The following is a 23,646-nucleotide window of genomic DNA, read 5'->3' on the forward strand; positions in this document are numbered from 1 at the left end:
GTCATCAGCCTTTATCCGCTAACAATTTCCATTTTTTTTTCTCCACACCTACAGGTCTAATCCTAAGATGTGTTGACTAAAAAGAATCGGGCCAGAATTCAAGTAGCCAATCTCTCACCTACACTTCCAATGGGAAATCAGAAATGAAATTCAAGCCTTCTCTAAACTCACCAATATTTGCCTCATGTGCACTTCCTTCTGTGCTGCCACAAAATAGGTTATAAAATTGATCACATTGTGTGATGACCCATTCGTGACCCTGATTTACGACTGTAATTTCAAGCTAAATCGAGGAGTAACAAGAGTTTTTCCCAACAGTGAGGTAGCCAGTGTTGTTTAATGACTTACACATTCATTTAACGGCTGCATCAGGAACAGCAGGAGTAGCTGTTCCTGATGCAGGGTAGTTAAGCAAAGTGAGCATAGAGGCAGTTTGGACAGCTGGCAATTCAAACTGTCCTTTAATTGCTCCAAATTTTCCCCAAATGCTCCCATGTTTCTGACAAGCCCCAGAACAAAAGAAGACGCACACACCTTCAGCTGCCTCTGGCTGCAAGTAGTTTCACATAGTCTGATTAGAAAAGTAATTTACTCAAGGTCACATAGATAACAAGGAATGAAACACGCGTCCAAAATCTAACAAGTCTGTGGAAATACAAGCTTGCCTGAGCAGTTTCAAAATAGAAGTCAAAATACAATCTGAGGTCTTTGAACACCCAATCACTGTTGTCAGTCAGTCCAATGGTCAGAGTTTCAGGGTTTCTAAGCAGAAATCACAACACAGAACAAGAGATCAAAGAGTTTTCAAGATTAGCAACAGCACACAAAACTCCAATGAATCAGTGTTTGTTCCCGACAAATACCTCTCCCCACAGCGTCTCCTTAAGTCTCAGCCTCCAGGTGTGCCATGCGGAGAGGGACGGGGCACTTTCCTCCTAAGTAGTTGAGCCTCCCTGTATTGTTCCCTCCTCTCCACTCTCTGTGTTCTCGGATCAGGAGTGGCCTTGCTCATGGCCTGAACTCTCATGTTCCTCCTGTCCCAATCCTGAAAGACCCTGGCCTGCCTCGGCCTGCTCTTCCCCACATTCCTCTGAAGCCACAGACACCTCTCCCTCGGCCTCCATAGGGTCCAGATTCAGGCTCCCACGGAGGCATGACACAAAGCAGGCTCCCATCCATAATTAGTAGGCCCATTAAAGTTGTATCCCGAGAACTAACTGTACAGTAGCCGAGGAATTTCACAACTCCTGCAAACAGAAATATCTGGATACTTTTACGGTTTCTCTCATGTATGCGTCCTCTGGTGTATCACCAGGTGGGAATTCTGACTGAAACGTTTCCTACATTCTGGACACCCATGCGGTTTCTCTCCTGTGTAAGTTCTCTGGTGTATCACCAAGCGGGAATTTTGACTGAAACTTTCCCCACATTCCTGAATGGTTTTTCTCTTTTGTGAGTTCTCTGGTGTATCATCAGGTTGGAATTGTTTTTTTTTTTTTAAAAAAAATATTTTATTGGTTTTCCAGTTTTACATATAAGTATTTAGAAGGCAATGTGATAATTGGGTTAAACAATAATTCAATAGTACAATCTTTAGTAGGTGAGATATCTCAGGTTACATCATCAAAAATTTCTCCTGTTTCCCTTAACATTTACTATTTCATATTTAAGCTAATAAATTCCTAGTTGTATCAAAATTCAATATAAACCATTATCGCATTTATAAATACATTTTTGTTTATACATATCTTAATAAATCTCGATAAAAAAATCAATGTCCTGTTATTAAATTTTACCTAATTTTAATTTTTAATTAAATATTTCCAATTTTATCTTTAATGCCATAGTATTATGGCATTAAAGATAATTATGGCCCTTTTTAGGGCCCCCAGAAGGGCGAACTCTGACTGAATTTTTTCCCACAATCAGGACATTCAAAGGGTTTCTCTCATATGTTAAGTTCTCTGGTGTTTCACCAGGTGTGAATTTGATATGAAATCTTTCCGTTAATAAGAATATTACTAAGATTTCTTGTGACTCCTCTGATGTATCACCAGGTGGGAATTTACAATGAAACCTTCCCCGCAAAGTGGACACTCACATGGTTTCTCTCCTGTGTGAGTACTTTGGTTGTTTACAAGGTCAGTGTCCTACCAGAAACTTTTCCCATATTCAGGGCATTCAAAGGGTTTCTCATCTATGTGAGTTTTCTTGTGTTTCACAAGGTTGGAATTTGCAATGAAAGTTTTCCCATATCCAGGACACTTAAACGTTTACTCTGCTGTGTGAGTCCTCTGATGTATCACCAGTTGGGAATTCTGAGTGAACCTTTTCTCACATTCAGGACATTCAAAGGGTTTCTCTCCTGTGTGAATCCTCTTGTGTCTCACCAGGTGGGAATTCTGACTGAACCTTTTCCCACATTCAGGACATTCAAAGGGTTTTTCTCCTGTGTGAGTCCTTTGGTGTATTATCAGGTGAGAATGGGAATTGAAACCTTTCCCACAAACTGGACACTCATACGGTTTCTCTCCTGTGTGAATCCTCTGGTGTCTCACGAGGTGGGAATTTACAGTGAAACCTTTCCCACAAAGTGCACACTCATACGGTTTTTCTCCTGTGTGAGTCCTCTGGTGGTTTACTAGGTCGGAACTTGCAACGAAACCTTTCCCACAAAGGGGACACTCATACGGTTTCTCTCCTGTGTGAGTCCTCTGGTGTATCACCAGACAGAAATTCTGAGTGAACCTTTTCCCACATTCAGCACATTCAAAGGGTTTCTCTCCTGTGTGAGTCCTCTGATGTATCACCAGTTGGGAATTCTTAGTGAACCGTTTCCCACATTCAGGACATTCAAAGGGTTTCTCTCCTGTGTGAGTCCTCTGGTGCATCACCAGAGAGGAATTACGACTGAAACTTTTCCCACAATCAGCACATTCAAAGTGTTTTTCTCCTGTGTGAGTCCTTTGGTGTACCACCAGGTTAGAATGAGAACTGAAACTTTTCCCACAAACTGGACACTCATATAGTTTCTCTCCGGTATGGGTTCTCTGGTGCTTTACTAGGTTGGAATTTGCAACAAAACCTTTCCCACAAAGTGGACACTCATACGGTTTCTCTCCTGTGTGAGTCCTCTGGTGTTTAACCAGGCTGGAATTGAGACTGAAATGTTTCCCACATTCAGGACATTCAAAGGGTTTCTCTCCTGTGTGACTCCTCTGGTGGATCACCAGATCGGAATTACGACTGAAACTTTTCCCACATTCAGGACATTCAAAGGGTTTCTCTCCTGTGTGAGCCCTCTGGTGCATTACCAGATCGGAATTACGACTGAAACATTTCCCACATTCAGGACATTCAAAGGGTTTTTCTCCTGTGTGAGTCCTTTGGTGTATCACCAGGTTAGAATGGGAAGTAAAACTTTTCCCACAAACTGGACACTCGTATAGTCTATCTCCTGTGTGAGTCCTCTGGTGCATCACCAGAGAGGAATTACGACTGAAACTTTTCCCACAATCAGCACATTCAAAGGGTTTTTCTCCCATGTGAGTCCTCTGGTGGTTTACTAGGTCGTAATTTGCAAAGAAACGTTTCCCACAACCTGGACACTCATACGGTTTCTCTCCTGTGTGAATCCTCTGGTGTCTCACCAGGTCAGAATTTGCAATGAAACTTTTCCCACACTGTGGACACTCATACGGTTTCTCTCCCGTATGAGTCCTCTGGTGTCTCACCAGGTGGGAATTTACAACGAAACTTTTCCCACAAAGTGGACACTCATACGGTTTTTCTCCTGTGTGATTCCTCTGGTGCATCACCAAATAGGAATTACGACTGAAACGTTTTCCACATTCAGGACATTCAAAGGGTTTCTCTCCTGTGTGTGTCCTCTGATGTCTCACCAAGAGGGCATTTGCAACAAAACGTTTCCCACACTCAGGACATTCAAAGGGCTTTTCTCCTGTGTGAGTCCTCTGGTGTCTCACCAGGTTGGAACTGTGGACGAAACTTTTCCCACATTCAGGACATTCAAAGGGTTTCTCTCCTGTGTGAGTCCTCTGATGTCTCACCAGGAGGGCATTTGCAACAAAACCTTTCCCACAAAATGGACACTTAAATGGTTTCTCTCCTGTGTGAGTCTTCTGGTGTATAACCAAATAGGAATTACGACTAAAACTTTTCCCGCAATCAGCACATTCGAAAGGTTTTTCTCCCATGTGAGTCCTCTGGTGGCGTACTAGGTCATAATTTGCAAAGAAACGTTTCCCACAACCTGGACACTCATATAGTTTCTCTCCTGCGTGAATCCTCTGGTGTCTCACCAGGTCAGAATTTGCAATGAAACTTTTCCCACACTGCGGACACTCATACGGTTTCTCTCCTGTATGAGTCCTCTGGTGTCTCACCAGGTGGGAATTTACAATGAAACCTTTCCCACAAATTGGACACTCATACGGTTTTTCTCCTGTATGAGTCCTCTGGTGCATCACCAAATAGGAATTACAACTGAATTTTTTCCCACATTCAGGACATTCAAAGGGTTTCTCTCCTGTGTGAGTCCTCTGATGTCTCACCAGGAGGGCATTTGCAACAAAACCTTTCCCACAAAATGGACACTTAAACGGTTTCTCTCCTGTGTGAGTCCTCTGGTGTATCACCAGTTGGGAATTCTTAGTGAACCGTTTCCCACATTCAGGACATTCAAAGGGTTTCTCTCCTGTGTGAGTCCTCTGGTGCATCAACACAGAGGAATTACGACTGAAAGATTTTCCACAATCTGAACATTCAAAGGGTTTATCTCCGGTGTGAGTCATCTGGTGTTTCACCAGGTAGTAATTTACAGTGAAACTTTTCTCACAAACTGGACACTCCTATGGTTTCTCTCCTGTGTGAATTACTTTGCTTGGTAAAGCATTTACTACATTGGGAGCACTTATAGGGCATCTGTCCTGTGTGGGTCCTTTTATGAACCACAAGGGAGATATTCTAACCAAAGATTTTGTTACATTAGTAGCATTTGTATGCCTTTTTTCCAGTTTGGGTCCTCTTGTACGTAATCACATATGCTTTTGCAAACTGTGCTTTATACCACAATATTGACATCTGTGGACCCTTTTCACCACTGATATGCTGGAAGAAGTCAAAAATGTGTGTGATCCCTTGTTTAGTGGGGCTTTCATTTCACCTACTGTTTTTTTCATCCCATTGGGCGTTCTGCATTATTGTCTGCCCTATTTGAGTATCCAATTGACCTTTTCTTCCCCACTGACTTTCAGATATTTCCCTCTTTTTCTGAACAGAAAAATGATCCCCTTCATCTTGTCATGTACCGTGTTCTTCTGTTCCGCATACTCTAATTTTTCCAGCTTGAAATCTCTTCTTGATTTTCTCTTGCCTTTCGTCTGCTGGGATGGGAGAATTGTGTAATTTTCTGAAGGAAATGGAAAGTATTTTGATTTCTGGCTTGATTTGCTTTCCTTTTCAAAAATTATTCTCACTTCTCCAGAGTGCTCTTATTGCCATCCTCTTTGTCTGTAAGATTCAAAGAAAAGTGTAACTTTAATTGTTTGTACAATGCTTGCAGATGTGAAAAAAAGGAAAAAAATATACATTTAAAAAGCAAACATGCCACAATACTAACTTCTTACATTAATTATGATTTATCGGACATTCCAGAGATTAAAATATCCCTTAAATCATGACATTCCCTTGACTTGCAACAACCATAAACTGTAAGTGCTGCTATGGGTTATCATAAAACATATCTGGAAGTCTGGGGTATAGATTATACAATTGAAGATATATGGAAATAGTAATATAAATACACATACCTATATCTATGTAGAAAATGTTTTCAGCCTAAATGTTTTCATCCTGAAAGAGAAAAAAAGATTACTGTCAAATCTTCTGAGCTAATTTTTAGAGGTGTGGGGGCTTTAATTGATGAAATGATACCTAAAGCCTCTGCAAGATTTGCACATGGGAGTCCTCGGCTACAAATAAGGGCAAAAATTACTCTCCACAGTCCCTCTGCTGACATCCCAGTTGAAGTACTCCTCACTTAAAGACGGCAATTGGAACTGGCATCTTTGTCATTAAGTGGCCCAATCATTAAGCGTGATGTTAACATGATAGTGTCAACTTACATCTGTTCCTCTGGACTTGTTAAGAAAATCACCATGGATTGTTAAAGGCAATTTCACATGACTGTGGCTTGCAATTTCCTGCCGGTATACCCATGGATTTTGCTTATAAGAAGTTAGCTGGGAAGGTCACAGATGGGGATCATGAATGTGGGATACTGCAGCCACCATAAACATGCAACAATTTGCAACATCCAAATTGGTGCAATTCCCTTTTCCTGCATTTTCATAATCATAGGCCCAGAGAAGAAGTGGTAAATGAGGACAACTTATACAACTGAACATCCTGAAAGGTCTTCCATAGCTATTCTTTCAGAAGTGCTGGCTTAAGCACAGTTGAACCTCATTAATACAAGTATGGGGAACCAATAGGAAATACCGTGCTTGTTAGCTATAAATAGAAGTAAAAAAATAAAAATCCACGAAAAAATAGTGGCAGTTTCAGTCTGATATTGGTGCCAAGAAAACAGCAGGTCCATAAAAGAATAATGAGAGTTGAAAGGGACCTTGGAGGACTTCTAGTCCAATCCCCTGCTTAGGTAGGAAACCTATATCATTCTGGACAAATGGCTGTCCAATCTCTTCTTAAAAACCTCCAGTGATGAAACACCCACAACATCTGGGGGGAAGCTGTTTCATTAATTGTTCTCACTGACAGGAACTTTCTCCTAATTCTAGTCTCGATCTGTTACTTCTTGTTCTGCTCTACGACACTTTGGCACACAGGTCAAATATAATAATAATATTATAATATAATATAATAATAATAATAATAATAATAATATAATAATAATAATAATAATAATAATAATAATAATAATGTTGGAAGGGACCTTGGAGGTCATCGAGTCCAACCCCCTGCTCAGGCAGGAACCCTACACCATTTCTGAAAAATGGCTGTCCAGTCTCTTCTTAAAAACTTCCAGTGTTGGAGCATTCACCACTTCTGGAGGCAGGTTGTTCCATTGGTTAGTTGTTCTAACTGTCAGGAAGTTTCTCCTTAGTTCTAGGTTGCTTCTCTCCTTGACTAGTTTCCATTCTCTGCTTCTTGTCCTGCCTTCAGGTGCCTTGGAGAATAGCTTGACTCCATCTTCTTTGTGGCATCCCCTGAGATATTGGAACATTGCTATCATGTCCCCCCTCATCCTTCTCTTCGTAATACCATTCCAGACAATGGAATATCCAATCTCTACTAAAAGCCTCCAATGATGGAGCATCCACAACTTCTGAAGGCAAGCCTTTTCACTGGTTAGTTGCTTTCACAAGTCCTTAGTTCTAGGCTGGTTTTCTTCTTGATTAGTTTTGATCTATTATTTGCCTTCTGATACTTTGGAAAATAGGTTGACCTTCTCTGTGGCAGCCCATCAAATATTGGAACACTGCTATCATGTCACCACCCCTAGTCCTTTTCACTAAGCTAGACATGCCCAATTCCCACAAACATTTGTCATATGTTTTAGCCTCCAGCCCCCTAATCATCTATGTTTACCATCCATTTAGACCAGATGGTCCCCCTGGTTTGGTTTATATAAATAGTGCAACCCTCACCCAACTCCAAACACACTGTTCAGCCAGGCATATGTAAAACAACAACACATTTTATGGTCAAACAGCACTAAGTAAAGTACTACTACTATTTTTCTTTCTTTCTTAAAATACATACTTTTAATATTGTTTTAAGCAGTGCTAGTGACGCTTTACAATAGCTGTCTTTGAGAGTTTTCATGGATTCCTCAGAAACTTTTAATTTCAAATTAGATGTTGATTTAATAAATTGGGCAGAAGAAACAAATGTATGTGTATGAGAGTCAGAGAGAGAGAGAGAGATCCTCTTTTTGTAAGTTTGCTTACTCTGCAACTCCCTGCTGGCTCTCTCTCTCTCTCTCTCTCTCTCTCTCTCTCTCTCTCTCACACACACACACACACACACACACCACAGACACACAGACAGGTTAATAAAAAAGAGGAGGGAGGAGAAAGGTGGAAGCTCTCCTTTTTTGTAAAACTTCAGCTTCCTCTTCCCCTTCTGGCTCTCTCTCTGTCTCTGTCTCTCTTACACACTCTCTCTCTTCCTGTTTTCTCCTCGTCCTTTTCCTCAGCTGCACCTGAATGGAGTGGGAGGATGTTAAAAAAAAAGAGAAGGGGTGGAAGAATGGGAGAAGGTCTTTTTTGTAACACCTTGGCTTCCTCCTCCTCTTCCTCTCCTGACCAGGCCTGACAGGGTTAAGCTGGGAGGGGAGGGGCGGGTTAAAGCAAATGAGCTGCTTCTGCAGCCCCTGAACGCTCTCATGCTCCAAGGCACTGCGGGCCTTGTGTTTGACATGTCTGATCTAAACATAAGCTCTCCATGCGGCATTTTAGTCCAACAACTGAAGCCTCTCTGGCTCTTCTGCAGACCAGTCTCTGTTCCCCAAAATGCCCTGCAGGCAGTTAATATAGCTCCCGGGACTGTCCCTTGAAAGCTTCTTTTTCAGGGTAGATTATTCAGACCTTAAAAGAACTAAATATTTAAACTGAAAACCTCCACAGACAGGGCTGTTCACTGACACGGGCAAAGAGAAACAGGGATGCAGCAGTCACCAAAGAGGGAATCTGGGCACGTAAGAGAGGCAGATTCAGGAACTCCATCCCAAAGGAAGCCCACCTGGCAGGGCTGCCCATCAGCCAAGCCCACCTGGACGCCTCTTGGGTCTCCCTCGCCCGCCTTCCAGACGCCCCTGGCCTCCTCCTAGCAGCCTTCTTGCCAGCCTCTCCAGGGATTTTGCTTAGGAGAAGCTGGTTGAGAAAGGCACAAGCGGGTGGGATGCTGCTCCCATCCTTTCTAGCAATACAGTACTCGATGGTTGCAACTCCTGTTACCTCCAACACAGATGCCGCTTTCTAGTCGCAGATGCTGCCTATCTGACCGTCATCTCACTTGGCTCAGTTGCAAAGGACGGTCGCTGGGAGGCGGAAACGACCGGAGAGCAGATAAATCAGCGAAAACCTCTCTAGACGCCAAAGGCCGAGATGGGACAAGCGTGACTTCCTGCCTCCTATCGCGAGATGACGGTCAGATAGGCAGCGTCTGCGACTAGAAAGCGGCATCTGTGGTGGAGGGAAGAGGAGCTGCAACCATCAAGTACTGCATTGCTAGAAAGGATGGGAGGCGAGGAGAAGATCAGAGTAACTTCCTTTTCCGGATCGCTCAGGGGAAGAAGGAGGCGTGGGGGGGGAGGCTTTTGTGCTCTTCCCAGGGTCGAAGCAGCAGCTGGAAGGTGAGTCGAGGGCGGGTCGGAGGAGAAGCCTGGAGCAGGTCGAGCTGATCGGTTCGGACGCTGCCCAGCGCTGTACATCCGTGACGGTCGCAGCATCCCACCCTCGCGATCCCCGTTTGTGACTTTCCCAGCCAGCTTCTCCTAAGCAAAATCCCTCAGAGGAAGGGGAAGAGGACGGGGGAGCTCTGGGCTCAGAGGGAGCGTGGCTGGAGGCGAGGAGGACGGAGACCAGAGAGGCGTCCAGGTGGGTTTCCTTTGGGATGCAGCTCCTCAATCTGCCTCTCTTACGTGCCCAGATTCCCTCTCTGGTGACTGCTGAGTCCCTGTTTCTCTCTGCCCATGTAAGTGAACAGCCCTGTCTGTGGAGTCTTTCAATATTAATTTTAGTTTTTTTCATGAATTTTGCAGAATTTTCCACATAGATACAATTATTGGTATGTGTATTTATATTACTCTTTCCATGTATTTGTAATTGTACAATCTATACCCCAGACTTCCAGATATATTTTATGATAACCCATAACAGCGCTTACAGTTTATGGTTGATGCAAGTCAAGGGAATTTCATGATTGAACAGATATTTGAACTGGGATCTCTGGAATGTCCAATGAATCATAATTAAAGTAATAGGTTAGCCTTGTGTTATGTTTGCTTTTTAAATGTAATGTATATTTTTTTTCTTTTTTTCACATCTACAATCATTGTATAAACAATTAAACTTACACTTTTCTTTGACTCTTGTAGACAAAGAAGATGGCAATAAGAGCACTCTGGAGAAGTAAGAATAATTTTTGAAAAGGAAACCAAATCCAGCCAGAATCAAAATATTTTCCATTTCCTTCAAAAAATTACACAGTTGTCCCATCCCAGCAGGCGAAAGGCAAGAGAAAATCAAGAAGAGAATTCAAGCTGGAAATAGTAGAGTATGCAGAACAGAAGGATAGGTTACATGACAAGGTGGAGGGGATCATTTTTCCATTCAGAAAAAGAGGAAAATATCTGGAAGTCAGTGGGGAAGAAAAGGTCAATTGGATACTGAAATAGGGCAGAGAGTAATGCAGAACTCCCAATGGGAGGAAGAAAATAGTAGGTGAAATCAAATAAGGGACCACACACATTTTTGACTTCTTCCAGCATATCAGTGGTGGAAAACGTCCACAGATGTCACTATTGTGGTTTAAAGCACAGATTGCAAAAGCATAGGTGATTAAATACAAGAGGATCCAAACTGGAAAAAAGGCATAAAAATGCTACTAATGTAACAGAATCTTTGTTCAGAATATCTCCCTTGTGGTTCATAAAAGGACCCACAGAGGACAGATGCCCTATAAGTGCTCCCAATGTGGTAAATGCTTTACCAAGCAAAGTAATTCATACAGGAGAGAAACCATGGGAGTCTCCAGTTTGTGAGAAATTTTCACTGTAAATTACTACCTGGTGAAACACCAGATGACTCACACCGGAGATAAACCCTTTGAATGTTCAGATCGTGGAAAATCTTACAGTCGTAATTCTTCTCTGTTGATGCACCAGAGGACTCACACAGGAGAGAAACCCTTTGAATGTCCTGAATGTGGGAAACGGTTTACTAAGAATTCCCAACTGGTGATACACCAGAGGACTCACACAGGAGAGAAACCGTTTAAGTGTCCATTTTGTGGGAAAGATTTTGTTGCAAATACCCTCCTGGTGAGACATGAGAGGACACACACAGGAGAGAAACCCTTTGAATGTTCTGAATGTGGAAAACGTTTCAGTCGTAATTCCTATTTGGTGATGCACCAGAGGAATCACACAGGAGAAAAACCGTGTGGGTGTCCAATTTGTGGGAAAAGTTTCATTGTAAATTCCCACCTGGTGAGACACCAGAGGATTCATGCAGGACAGAAACCGTATGAGTGTCCAGGTTGTGGGAAACGTTTCTTTGCAAATTACGACCTAGTAAACCACCAGAGGACTCACATGGGAGAAAAACCCTTTGAATGTGCTGATTGTGGGAAAAGTTTCAGTCGTAATTCCTCTCTAGTGATGCACCAGAGGACTCACACAGGAGAGAAACCCTTTGAATGTCCTGAATGTGGGAAAAGTTTCAGTCGTAATTCCGATCTGGTGATCCACCAGAGGAGTCACACAGGAGAGAAACCCTTTGAATGTCCTGAATGTGGGAAAAGTTTCAGTCATAATTCTGATTTGGTGATCCACCAGAGGAGTCACACAGGAGAGAAACCCTTTGAATGTCCTGAATGTGGGAAATATTTCAGTCTCAATTCCAGCCTGATTAAACACCAGAGGACTCACACAGGAGAGAAACCGTATGAGTGTCCACTTTGTGGGAAAGGTTTTGTTGCAAATTCCAACCTAGTAAAGCACCAGAGAACCCACACCGGAGAGAAACTATATGAGTGTCCAGTTTGTGGGGAAAGTTTTACTTCCCATTCTAACTTGGTGATACACCAAAGGACTCACACAGGAGAAAAACCCTTTGAATGTCCTGAATGTGGGAAATGTTTCAGTCGTAATTCCGATCTGGTGATCCACCAGAGGAGTCACACAGGAGAGAAACCCTTTGAATGTCCTGAATGTGGGAAAAGTTTCAGTCGTAATTCATATTTGGGATGCACCAGAGGACTCACACAGGAAAGAAACCCTATGAATGTCCTGAATGTGGGATAAGGTTTACTCAGAATTTCTGTCTGGTGATACACCAGAGGACTCACACAGGAGAGAAACCGTATGAGTGTGCACTTTGTGGGAAAAGTTTCAATTCCCATTCTAACCTGGTGATACACCAAAGGACTCACACAGGAGAAAAACCCTTTGAATGTCCTGAATGTGGGAAAAGGTTCACTCAGAATTCCCAACGGGTGATACACCAGAGGACTCACACAGGAGAGAAACCGTTTAAGTGTCCACTTTGTGGGAAAAGTTTCATTGCAAATTCCAACCTGGTGAAACACCAGAGAACTCACACAGGCAAGAAACCCTTTGAATGTCCTGAATGTGGGAAAACTTTCAGGAAGAACTCTGACCTGGTAAACCACCAGAGGACTCACACAGGAGAGAAACCATATGAGCGTCCACTTTATGAGGAAGGTTTCATTGCAAATTCTCATTTGGTGATACATCGGAGGATTCACACAGGAGAGAAATATTAGTAATATTCTGATTGACAGAAAGGTTTCATTACAAATTCACACCTGGTGAAGTACCAGAGGACTCACACATAAGAGAAACCCTTTGAATGTCCTGATTGTGGGAAAAATTTCAGTCAGAGTTCGCCCTTCTGGGGGCCCTAAAAAGGGCCTAAAATAGCCCCGAAGGTGCGATGAAGAGGAGGGGTGGTTGTTGATCACGGCGAGATGGCGGTCTTTCCGTTCAATCCATGGAAAGCCCTCCAAACCAGCAGGGGAAAGACTGGCTACGTTCCTGTGGCCAGCCATTAACTGCTGACAACCGAAGAAGAAAAAGGCAATAATTAATGTATCATAAACAGCATGTTTGGAACTGGGTGAGAATATTGATCCTTTCTTTACCTTTTACAATAGGATTTCCTGGGAAAGGCTCCCAAAAAGCTAAAAGCCTCTGAATGCAAACGGAAGCAGTGTTTAAATCTTACGGGGGACAGAAAAATAAAATAGTGAAGTGGAAGTAAGATAAAGCTACACTTTTGATAAATTTGAGAACTGAGATAACTGTTAAGATTTTCTCTTTGGGAAAAAAAACATTGAGGTGAAATATACAAAATGAATCCTTTGTTTTAAGAATGGAAAGTGGACTGAATGACATCTAGTGGTGGATTTGTCTATAGCAGTATAATTTGCTTCCTGGCTGCTTGTTGATTCCTAGTTCAGGAGAACAGCTGACAATAAAGGAAGATATTTTGGCCTACTTATCACACTGACCTTCTTGGATTATAAATGCCTACTAAGCGTGGACTTTTAACTTCAAGAGCTAGTGGGAGAGAAAGAAAAATTTGACCTTGGACTATGTCTGTCTGGGAGAGACTTTTGAGCTGATTTCAGAGAGGTTGAACATTTTGAATACTTCAAACGTTGTGGATTATGACCTTGCCTGATTGACAATTTTTGGATACTTAAGACAAAGGATTACTATAAAATATTGCCTTCAGGATTGAACCTACAGTTTGGAATTTATTGGATTATAAAGGGTACATATAAAGACCAGAAAAGTAGAGGAAACTTTGATCTACTCTTACGGATACTGGTGATACTAGAGGATCTCTAGGAATGATGCCTCGAGAAAAAATAAACAGCTTTCAGAAAGAAATATATTCTATGCTACAACTAATTCACCAAACAATTGTTGAATGCAAAGAGCACATAAAAAGAAATGATGAGACTAAAATCAATTTAGACAATATAAATGAGCAAATCTCAAATTAAATCTACAACTAGAAATTCCCAGATAACGAATACAAAGTATGGACATAATCCAGAAATCAGAAGACTAAACAGGAAACTGATTTAGAGATGGGAGAAATAAAAGAAGGGAAATGTAAACAACTATATACAAACAAAATACTGCAAGACTTAGCTATGGTTCTCTCCAATTTTCCAACCCAAAATATTCCTTGTTTATACAACCCTGTCCTGGCCGCTACATCTCTCCTCGTTCCCCTTTGTAGTTTTTTTGCTAAGCTTGTTTGTCTATTTCAGTACGTTTCCATTGTACAGCAGATTATATTTTAAAATTTTCTTTCAATATTAAATTTTGAAGACCTTTCATTCACTTCTATCAAGAGGAACAGCTTACCTTCAGAAATCATGGGTGCTCCATCACTGGAGGCCTTTAAGAAGACACTAGAAAGTGACTTATCTGAAATGGTATAGGTTCTCCTGCTTGAGCAGAGGGCTGGACTAGAAAACTTTCCAGGTCCCTTCCAGCTCTATTCTATTCAAGATTGCTTCTTTAATGGGTCTTTTTAATTTCTTTGTGAAGTGCTACCCTCAAAAGGGACAGTACAGTTTCTGAGCAAACTGCTAACAGAAATCCTGAGGGTCGGGTGCTTCTCCCAAAGCTTGTCTTTGTGACACTACAAGCTACACACAGTAGGGAGTTTCACTGCAGAGTCAATTGGTAATCAAATAGAGGTGCCAACAGGTACAGAGATGAAAATACATAGCAGCTGCTTGAAATCTCCTTCAGCACTAAACAATTAAATGTGTTGCTGCCAATCAAACAAGAAGGAGAAACTCCCTTGGGGCCTTCTCCCCTTGACTGTCAGGATCCCTCTCCATTTGAAATCTCTGAAAATGACTGCAACTGTTGATTGCAGTTAGGAAAGGAGGTTGCATGCATTTCCCTCAATAAGGCGGGCATTGTGATGTAGAGCTTCATTGTGGCGTCCGATGTCTCCTGTGATTAATTTCATTTTATCCTTGGGGAACGTCTAATTATATTGGCAGAAAGGAAAATAATCAAGAAGAGAAGGAACTTGGAATTAAGGAGAAACTTTCTAATGTGAGGACAATGAACCAGTGGAACAGCTTCCCTTCAGAAATTGCAGATGCTTCCATCACTGGAGGGTTTTAAAAAAAGAAGAGAGCCACCTGCCTAAAATGGTATATTCTGATTGCTTGAGCAGGGGATTGGACTAGAACAGGGCTTTTCAACCTTTTCACCCATTGTACCACTTTTAGGATATGGCAGTATCCAAGTACCACCAGTCACCTAGCAAGGTGTCAAAAACTTGATGACCAAAAAAAAGGGAAAAAGTGATGAAGTACAGATAGTCCTCGATTTACAACAGTTCGCTTAGTGACTGTTCAAAGTTACAATGGCGCTCTTCCTCCTGTCCAGGGTTTTCATGGTTGTGAGCATTTCTGTTGAGTATTGGCAGCAGGGGTGGGGTGGGGGGTGTTTGGTTTTTATTCCCTTTGTCTGCTGGGTGGTTGCAGCAGATTTTGGTCATCTGGGACACTGTGACCCTGTGACCGTCATAAATATGAATCAGTTGCTAAGCATCTGAATGTAAATCACAAGACCCTGGAGATACTGCGACATTCCAGCTGATCGGCGCTTCTGGGCTCAGCAGAAGTGCCAGGATCAGTGCTGCTTTCCAGCTGATTGGTGCTTCTTCAGGGCTCAGCTGGAGCTAAGACTGAATGCATTTCAGCATAGATGACCACCACAAAATTGTACATTGTTTCCCGGCCGGCCAGGGCCAAGGCAGAGGGGGCCGTTCCTTCACTGTTTCCAGGATGGCTTCGCGGGCCACATGAAATCACTTTGTGGGCCGCATCCAGCCCCTGGGCTTTTGTGTTTAACATGTCTGTTCTAAAAGTTGTGAGCGCTCCATCGGTGGAAGTTTTTAAGAGGAGACTGGACAGCTCTTACCTCCCCGTACGAAGCGTGCCCTGCCGTCGCTTTTCCCTCCTATTCCCCCATGCGGAGTGCCCTACTGCCGTCGCTTTTCTCTACCTCCCCCATGTGGAGCGTGCCCTGCTGCCACTTTACTCTATCTCCCTGTGCAGAGCACCCTGCTGCCGCCACTTTGCTCTATCTCCCACACGCAGAGCGCCATGCTGCCACCGCTTTTCCCTACCTCGTCCACATGGAGCGTGTCCCGCTGTTTTTCTTTCCTATCTCTCCTGTGCAGTGTCCTGCTGCCGCTTTTCCCTAACTCCCCCATGGGGAGCATGCCCTGCTGCTACTTTTCTCTCCTACCTCCCCCATGCAGAGCGCCCTGCTGCCACTGCATTTTCTTCTTACCTCCCCTGTGCGAAGCGCTCTGCCACTGCAGCTTTCCCCAGCAGCAAAGATGGCGTTTGGGAGGCAGCGGCAGCGCATAGCCCAGGCACTGCCCAGCAGCACAGCTTGTCTTTCCCACTCAAGAGGCCCCCAGCGGCTCCTCGGCTCCATTCAAGTTGAAGAAAGCGGAGGCACAGCAGAGGGATTGCTTTCAAATAATAAGAACTGGGTGTGCTGCTCGCTCGTGTGCGCCTGCCTTATTGAGAGGACTCCTGCTGCTGCGCCTCCGCTTTCTTCAACTCGGATGGAACAGAATGGGGAGGAGAACGAGTAGGAAAAGAGCGGTGAGGCTTTGTGACAGCTGGCTGGCCAGGTGAGGGGTAGGTTAGGTGATGGTGGTTGGCTGGCTGCGGGGGGGGGTGCACTCAGGGGAATCTGACAAGCCTCATGGCAGCAGAATTGGCAGCTCCCCCTTGGCCCGTTTCCCCAGCTCCGTACATGATGCTTGGCAGAAAACCCCCTTGCGCCCCTGACTGGGCCCTACCAGCATTTTTCCAGCTCCAACGTGGTCCTCCATCATTTCCTCTGCTGTTGTGGGCAGTCTTACAAACAAAAGAAGCTTGTTAACCTGCCCATCAACTTTATTTGTGGGATTTAAAAAAGGTCCAATCAATCAATTCCAATTATGCAAGATCTTTTTTTTTCTATGAGAGGTTGTAACTGATTGATTGAACTTTTTTTTTTTTAGGTGGCGGAGGACTGGGAGCCACAGCGAAGGGATGAAAGAGCCGCATGCGGCTCAGGAACCACGAGTTGCTGATCCCTGGTCTAATCTCTTCTTAAAAACCTCCAGTGATGGAGCACCCATGATTTCTGAAGACAAACAAGACTACCAAAGAAACTACAATGGGAAATGAGGAGGGATGTGGCATCCAGGACAGGGTTGTATAAAGAAGGAATATTTTTGGTTGGAACTTTGGAGAGAACCAAGCTTTGATAGCTTCTCTCCTCGCTTATTGCAATAAATGAAATAAAAGGCCTTCACTGTGCCTTGGCTGGTTATTGGTCAGGTGAGTTTGCTTCTGGTCATGAAGGAAAGTAGGCAGGAGCACATAACACTCTGGTTAATTGTCTGCATTTTTAGGAAGTTTCTCCTTAATTCCAGGTTCTTCTCTCTCTGATCAGTTTCCAACCGTTGTTTCTTATCCTGCCCTCTGATGCTTTGGAGAATTTTATCCCACCTTCCTTGTGGCAGCCCCCCAAATACTGTGGGGGAGAGGTCAGGGGGACCATGGGGGAAAAATCTGTGGGGACCATGGGATGGGAGAAAAGTTTGGTTGGTCCCTATAAGGGAGGAAGAGCCCCAGGGGAACCAAGGGTTGGGAAGCAGAGCACAGGGTGTCTCAGGGGTGGGGGAGGCCTAGGGATACCTGTGGGGGCAGGTCTGAGCCTGCATTAGGCCTTCAAGACCTTCTCCCAACAGTTGGGGTGCTAGTATTCCACGTAGCGACTTACACATCTGTTTAATGGCTGCATCACGGACGGTGGAGGTAATTAACTAAACCACTCTCACTTCATGGCTTTTGCAACGTGCAACTGTAACTGGCAGGCCCCATTATAGTTTTAACTTGAAGACTACTGGCGTGCTGGCTGGGAAAATATGGGGATCAAAATCTGGAGCACAACAAGCAAGGCTGAAACTCCATATGTTGGATTTCCATAATCAATATACAAAAAGCACACAAAACGCTATTTGAGGAGTTCCACAAGTTCTGTAAAAGGAAACATCCAGAAACATCTGCTGATAATTAGAAACAGGTCATTAGCCTTTATTAAGCTAACAATTTCCATTTTTTTTCTCTGCACCTACAGGTCTAATCCTAAGATGTGTTGACTAAAAAGAATCAGGTCAGAATTCAAGTAGCCAATTTCTCACCTACACTCCCAATGGGGAATCAGAAATGAAATTCAAGCCTTCTCTAAACTCATCAATGTTTGCCTCATGTGCACTTCCTTCTGTGGTGCCACAAAATAGGTTATAAAATTGATCACATTGTGTGATGACCCATTCATGACCCTCATGATTTACGACTGTAATTTCAAGTTAAATTACACTTGTAAATCAAGGACTACCACCAGTTTTCCCCAACAGTGAGGTAGCCAGTGTTTAACGCCTTACACATTCATTTAACAGCTGAATCAGGAACAGCAGGAGTAGGGGTAGTTAAGCAAAGTGTGATGACTCCAGGCACAGCACAGAGGCAAGTGGATCCGCGCGTCGTGGAGCCGCCGGCTGCCCTCAACGCCTGCCAACTTGGAACCCCCCCCATCCTCATCCCGGCACCCCTTGCTCCCAGCCACCCCCCCGGGACCTGCCCGCCCCTCCAACCTCCTAAGCACCATTGTAGCGGCTGGGTTGCAAGAGCCTCTTTACATGCCGCGCAGTCCTTCACCGGCACACCCCTTACCCGACTCGTCGCATGCGAGAGGTGTGGCCAGAGCACCAGCTTCCGCTCAGAAGGTGCCGCTTCTCCCCTCCAATGCACATGCGGGCATCGCCACTGCCTCGCCCTCTTGCCCACCGCCTGGCTGCTTCCAAGGCCCAGAGCCCGGTGAGCCACTCCTGCCCGCCATCCCCAGGGCCGCGCCGGGTGCCAGAGGGCCAAGGCAGCCTCCGACGGTGAGAGAAGTGGGAGGTGCGGGGGAGGCTCTGGCATGGCGCAGAGGGAGGCCGGGAGCGGAGTGTGGCTAGGCAACCAGGAGGTGTGGGGTCCGGCTCGGCGCTTAGCTCAGCTCAGCCAGCAGCGGTGGCAGTAGCGGCAGAGCACCCCAGTGGCAACACCAGCAGCGGCCCAGACCCGGCTCAGTCCAGCCACCCATGCTGCTGAGCCGGCCCGGGGCAGCATCGGGGGTGCGCACAATGGAGCTGCGGTGGTAGGAGCAGAAGGGCGCTGTTGGAAGATAAGGGCGCCCTGGAGGCGGAGGAGCCGGTGGTGGTGGAGGAGGGTGGTGGCGGCCAGATAGAGCAGCGGTGTCTCAGTTCCTAAGACCAACGGAAATAGGTGTTTTCCAATGATCTTAGGCGGCCCTTGTGAAAGCGTCGTTCGACCCCCAAAAGGGTCGCGACCCACAGGTTGAGAACCTCTGAGTTAGATTATTCCCAGGCAGGAAACATCCAGAAACCTCTGCTGATAATCAGAAACAAGTCATTAGCCTTTATCAAGTTAACAATTTTCATATTTTTTCACTCCACCTTCAGGTCTAATCCTGAGATCTGTTGACTAAAAAGAATCACGCCAGAATTGAAGTAGTCAATTTCTCACCTATACTCTCAACAGAAAATAAGAAATGAAATTCAAGATTTCTCTAAACTCATCATTGTTTGCTTCATGTGCACTTCCTTGTTTGCAATAAGAGATGATTTAGACTTGAAGAATTGCTCACAGATTGACATTACAAATGTTTCTCCCGTGTGATATATGATGTATAAGGTTAGACCTAATACTGAAAATATTTCCAAAATCTGGACACTTTTATGGTTTCTCTCCTTTATGCGTCCTCTGATGTCTCACCAGGCTGGAATTGTGTTTGAAAGATTTCCCACAATCAGGACATTCAAAGGGTTTCTCTCCTGTGTGAGTCCTCTGATGTATCACCAGGCTGGAATTATTTGTGAAAGATTTCCGACATTCAGGACATTCAAAGGGCTTTTCTCCAGTGTGAGTCCTTTGGTGTATCACAAGCCTAGAATGGCAACTGAAACCTTTCCCACATTCAGCACATTCAAATGGTTTGTCTCCTGTGTGAATCCTGTGGTGTATCACCAGTTGGGAATTCGTCTTGAAACTTTTTCTACATTCAGGACATTCAAAGGGTTTCTCTCCTGTGTGAGTCCTCTGGTGTATCACCATGTGGGATTTCTGACTGAATATTTTCCCACAAACTGGACACTCATATGGTTTCTCTCCTGTGTGAGTCCTCTGATGCATCACCAGGCTGGAATTTTTTATGAAAGATTTCCCACAATCAGGACATTCAAAGGGTTTCTCTCCTGTGTGAGTCCTCTGATGCATCACCAGACTGGAATTTTGTATGAAAGATTTCCCACAATCAGGACATTCAAAGGGTTTCTCTCCTGTGTGAGTCCTCTGATGTATCACCAGGCTGGAATTATTTGTGAAAGATTTCCCACATTCAGGACATTCAAAGGGCTTTTCTCCAGTGTGAGTCCTTTGGTGTATCACAAGCTTAGAATTGGAACTGAAACCTTTCCCACATTCAGGACATTCAAAGGGTTTCTCTCCTGTGTGAGTCGTCTGATGTATCACCAGGTTGAAACTGCAAGTGAAATGTTTCCCACATACTGGACACTCATATGGTTTCTCTCCTGTATGAGTCCTCTGATGTATCACCAGGCTGGAATTTTGTATGAAAGATTTCCCACATTCAGGACATTCAAAGGGTTTCTCTCCTGTGTGAGTCCTCTGATGTATCACCAGGCTGGAATTATTTGTGAAAGATTTCCCACATTCAGGACATTCAAAGGGCTTTTCTCCAGTGTGAGTCCTTTGGTGTATCACAAGCCTAGAATGGCAACTGAAACCTTTCCCACATTCAGCACATTCAAATGGTTTGTCTCCTGTGTGACTCCTGTGGTGTATCACCATGTGGGATTTCTGACTGAATATTTTCCCACAAACTGGACACTCATATGGTTTCTCTCCTGTGTGAGTCCTCTGGTGGTTCACCATGTTGACATGTTTACTGAAACTTTTCCCACAAATTGGACACTCATATGGTTTCTCTCCTGTGTGAGTCCTCTGATGCATCACCAGGCTGGAATTTTTTATGAAAGATTTCCCACAATTCGGACATTCAAAGGGTTTCTCTCCTGTGTGAGTCCTCTGATGTATCACCAGGTTGAAACTGCAAGTGAAATGTTTCCCACATACTGGACACTCATATGGTTTCTCTCCTGTGTGAGTCCTCTGATGTATCACCAGGCTGGAATTATTTGTGAAAGATTTCCCACATTCAGGACATTCAAAGGGTTTCTCTCCTGTGTGAGTCCTCTGATGTATCACTAGGCTGGAACTGCAGCTGTAATATTTCCCACATTCAGGACATTCAAAGGGTTTCTCTCCTGTGTGAGTCCTCTGATGTATCACCAGGCTGGAATTGTGTCTGAAAGATTTCCCACAATCATGACATTCAAAGGGTTTGTCTCCTGTGTGAATCCTCTGATGTCTCACCAGGCTCGAAGTGCAACTGAAACCTTTCCCACACTCGTGACATTCAAATGGTTTCTCTCCTGTGTGAGACCTCTGATGTGTCATCAGGTTGTAATTCTGAGTGAAAGATTTCCCACATTCAGGACATTCAAAGGGTTTCTCTCCTGTGTGAGTCCTCTGGTGTCTCACTAGGGTGGAACTGCAACTAAAACCTTTCCCACATTCAGGACATTCAAATGGTTTCTCTCCGGTGTGAGACATCTTGTGTTTCAACAGGTAGTAATTTACAGCGAAACTTTTCTCACAAACTGGACACTCCTATGATTTCTCTCCTGTGTGAATTACTTTGCTTGGTAAAGCATTTACTATATTGGGAGCACTTATAGGGCATCTGTCTTGTGTGGGTCCTTTTATGAACCACAAGGGAGATATTCTAACCAAAGATTTTGTTACATTAGTAGCATTTGTATGCCTTTTTTCCAGTTTGGATCCTCTTGTATTTAATCACCTATGCTTTTGCAAACTGTGCTTTATACCACAATATTGACATCTGTGGACCTTTTTCACCACTGATATGCTGGAAGAAGTCAAAAATGTGTGTGGTCCCTTGTTTAGTGGGGCTTTGATTTCACCTACTGTTTTTTTCATCCCATTGGGAGTTCTGCATTACTGCCTGCCCTATTTGAGTGTCCAATTGACCTTTTCTTTCACACTGATTTCCAGATATTTCCCTCTTTTTCTGAACAGAAAAATGATCCCCTTCACCTTGTCATGTAACCTATGCTTCTCTTCTGCATACTCTACTATTTCCAGCTTGAAATCTCTTCTTGATTTTCTCTTGCCTTTCGCCTGCTGGGATGGGAGAATTGTGTAATTTTCTGAAGGAAATGGAAAATATTTTGATTTCTGGCTTGATTTGCTTTCCTTTTCAAAAATTATTCTCACTTCTCCAGAGTGCTCTTATTGCCATCCTCTTTATCTGTAAGATTCAAAGAAAAGTGTAACTTTAATTGTTTGTACAATGCTTGCAGATGTGAAAAAAAGGAAAAAAATATACATTTAAAAAGCAAACATGCCACAATACTAACTTCTTACATTAATTATGATTTATCGGACATTCCAGAGATTAAAATATCCCTTAAATCATGACATTCCCTTGACTTGCAACAATCATAAACTGTAAGTGCTGCTATGGGTTATCATAAAACATATCTGGAAGTCTGAGGTATAGATTATACAATTGAAGATACATGGAAATAGTAATATAAATACACATACCTATATCTATGTAGAAAATGTTTTCAGCCTGAATGTTTTCAGCCTGAAAAAGAAAAAAAGATTAATGTCAAATCTTCTGAGCTAGTTTCTACAGGTGTGGGGGCTTTAACTGATGAAATGATACCTAAAACCTCTGCAAGATTTGCACATGGGAGTCCTCGGCTACAAATAAGGGCAAAAACTACTTTCCACAATCCCTCTGCTGACATCCCAGTTGAAGTACTCCTCACTTAAAGACTGCAATTGGAACTGCATCTTTGTCATTAAGTGGCCCAATCATTAAGCGTGATGTTTACATGATAGTGTCAACTTACATCTGTTCCTCTGGACTTGTTAAGAAAATCACCATGGATTGTTAAAGGCAATTTCACATGACTGTGGCTTGCAATTTCCTGCCGGTATACCCATGGATTTTGCTTATAAGAAGCTAGCTGGGAAGGTCACAGATGGGGATCATGAATGTGGGATACTGCAGCCACCATAAACACGCAACAATTTGCAACATCCGAATTGATGCAACTCTCTTTTCCTGCGTTTTCATAATCATAGGCCAAGTGAAGAAGTGGCAAATGAGGACAGCTTATACAACTGAACATCCTGAAAGGTCTTCCATAGCTATTCTTTCAGAAGTGCTGGCTTAAGCACAGTTGAACCTCATTAATACAAGTATGGGGAACCAATAGGAAATACCGTGCTTGTTAGCTATAAATAGAAGTAAAAAAATAAAAATCCATGAAAAAATAGTGGCAGTTTCAGTCTGATATTGGTGCCAAGAAAACAGCAGGTCCATAAAAGAATAATGAGAGTTGAAAGAGACCTTGGACGTCTTCTAGTCCAATCCCCTGATTAGGTAGGAAAGCTTTATTATTCTTGACAAATGGCTGTCCAATCTCTTCTTAAAAACCTCCAGTGGTGAAACACCCATAACGTCTGGAGGGAAACTGTTTCATTGATTGTTCTCACTGACAGGAACTTTCTCCTAATTGTAGTCTCCATCTGTTACTTCTTGTTCTGCTCTACGACACT

General features: G+C 43.6%; 1 long non-coding RNA gene and 2 pseudogenes across 1 annotated transcript; 2 read left to right on the forward strand and 1 right to left on the reverse strand.

The window, feature by feature from the left end:
- Positions 1 to 1,499: 1,499 nt before the first annotated feature.
- On the reverse strand, positions 1,500 to 23,646 carry LOC120318242 (annotated as a pseudogene).
- On the forward strand, positions 9,246 to 17,951 carry LOC120318245. The gene is made up of 3 exons (XR_005559443.1): positions 9,246 to 9,400; positions 10,145 to 10,178; positions 16,860 to 17,951. It is a non-coding gene; the product is annotated as an uncharacterized LOC120318245 (long non-coding RNA).
- Positions 10,724 to 14,181, forward strand: LOC120318224 (annotated as a pseudogene).

Source organism: Crotalus tigris, unplaced genomic scaffold (assembly GCF_016545835.1).
Source record: "Crotalus tigris isolate CLP2741 ecotype Arizona unplaced genomic scaffold, ASM1654583v1 scf7180000020145.1122116, whole genome shotgun sequence".
NCBI classification, from domain to species: Eukaryota; Metazoa; Chordata; class Lepidosauria; order Squamata; family Viperidae; genus Crotalus; species Crotalus tigris.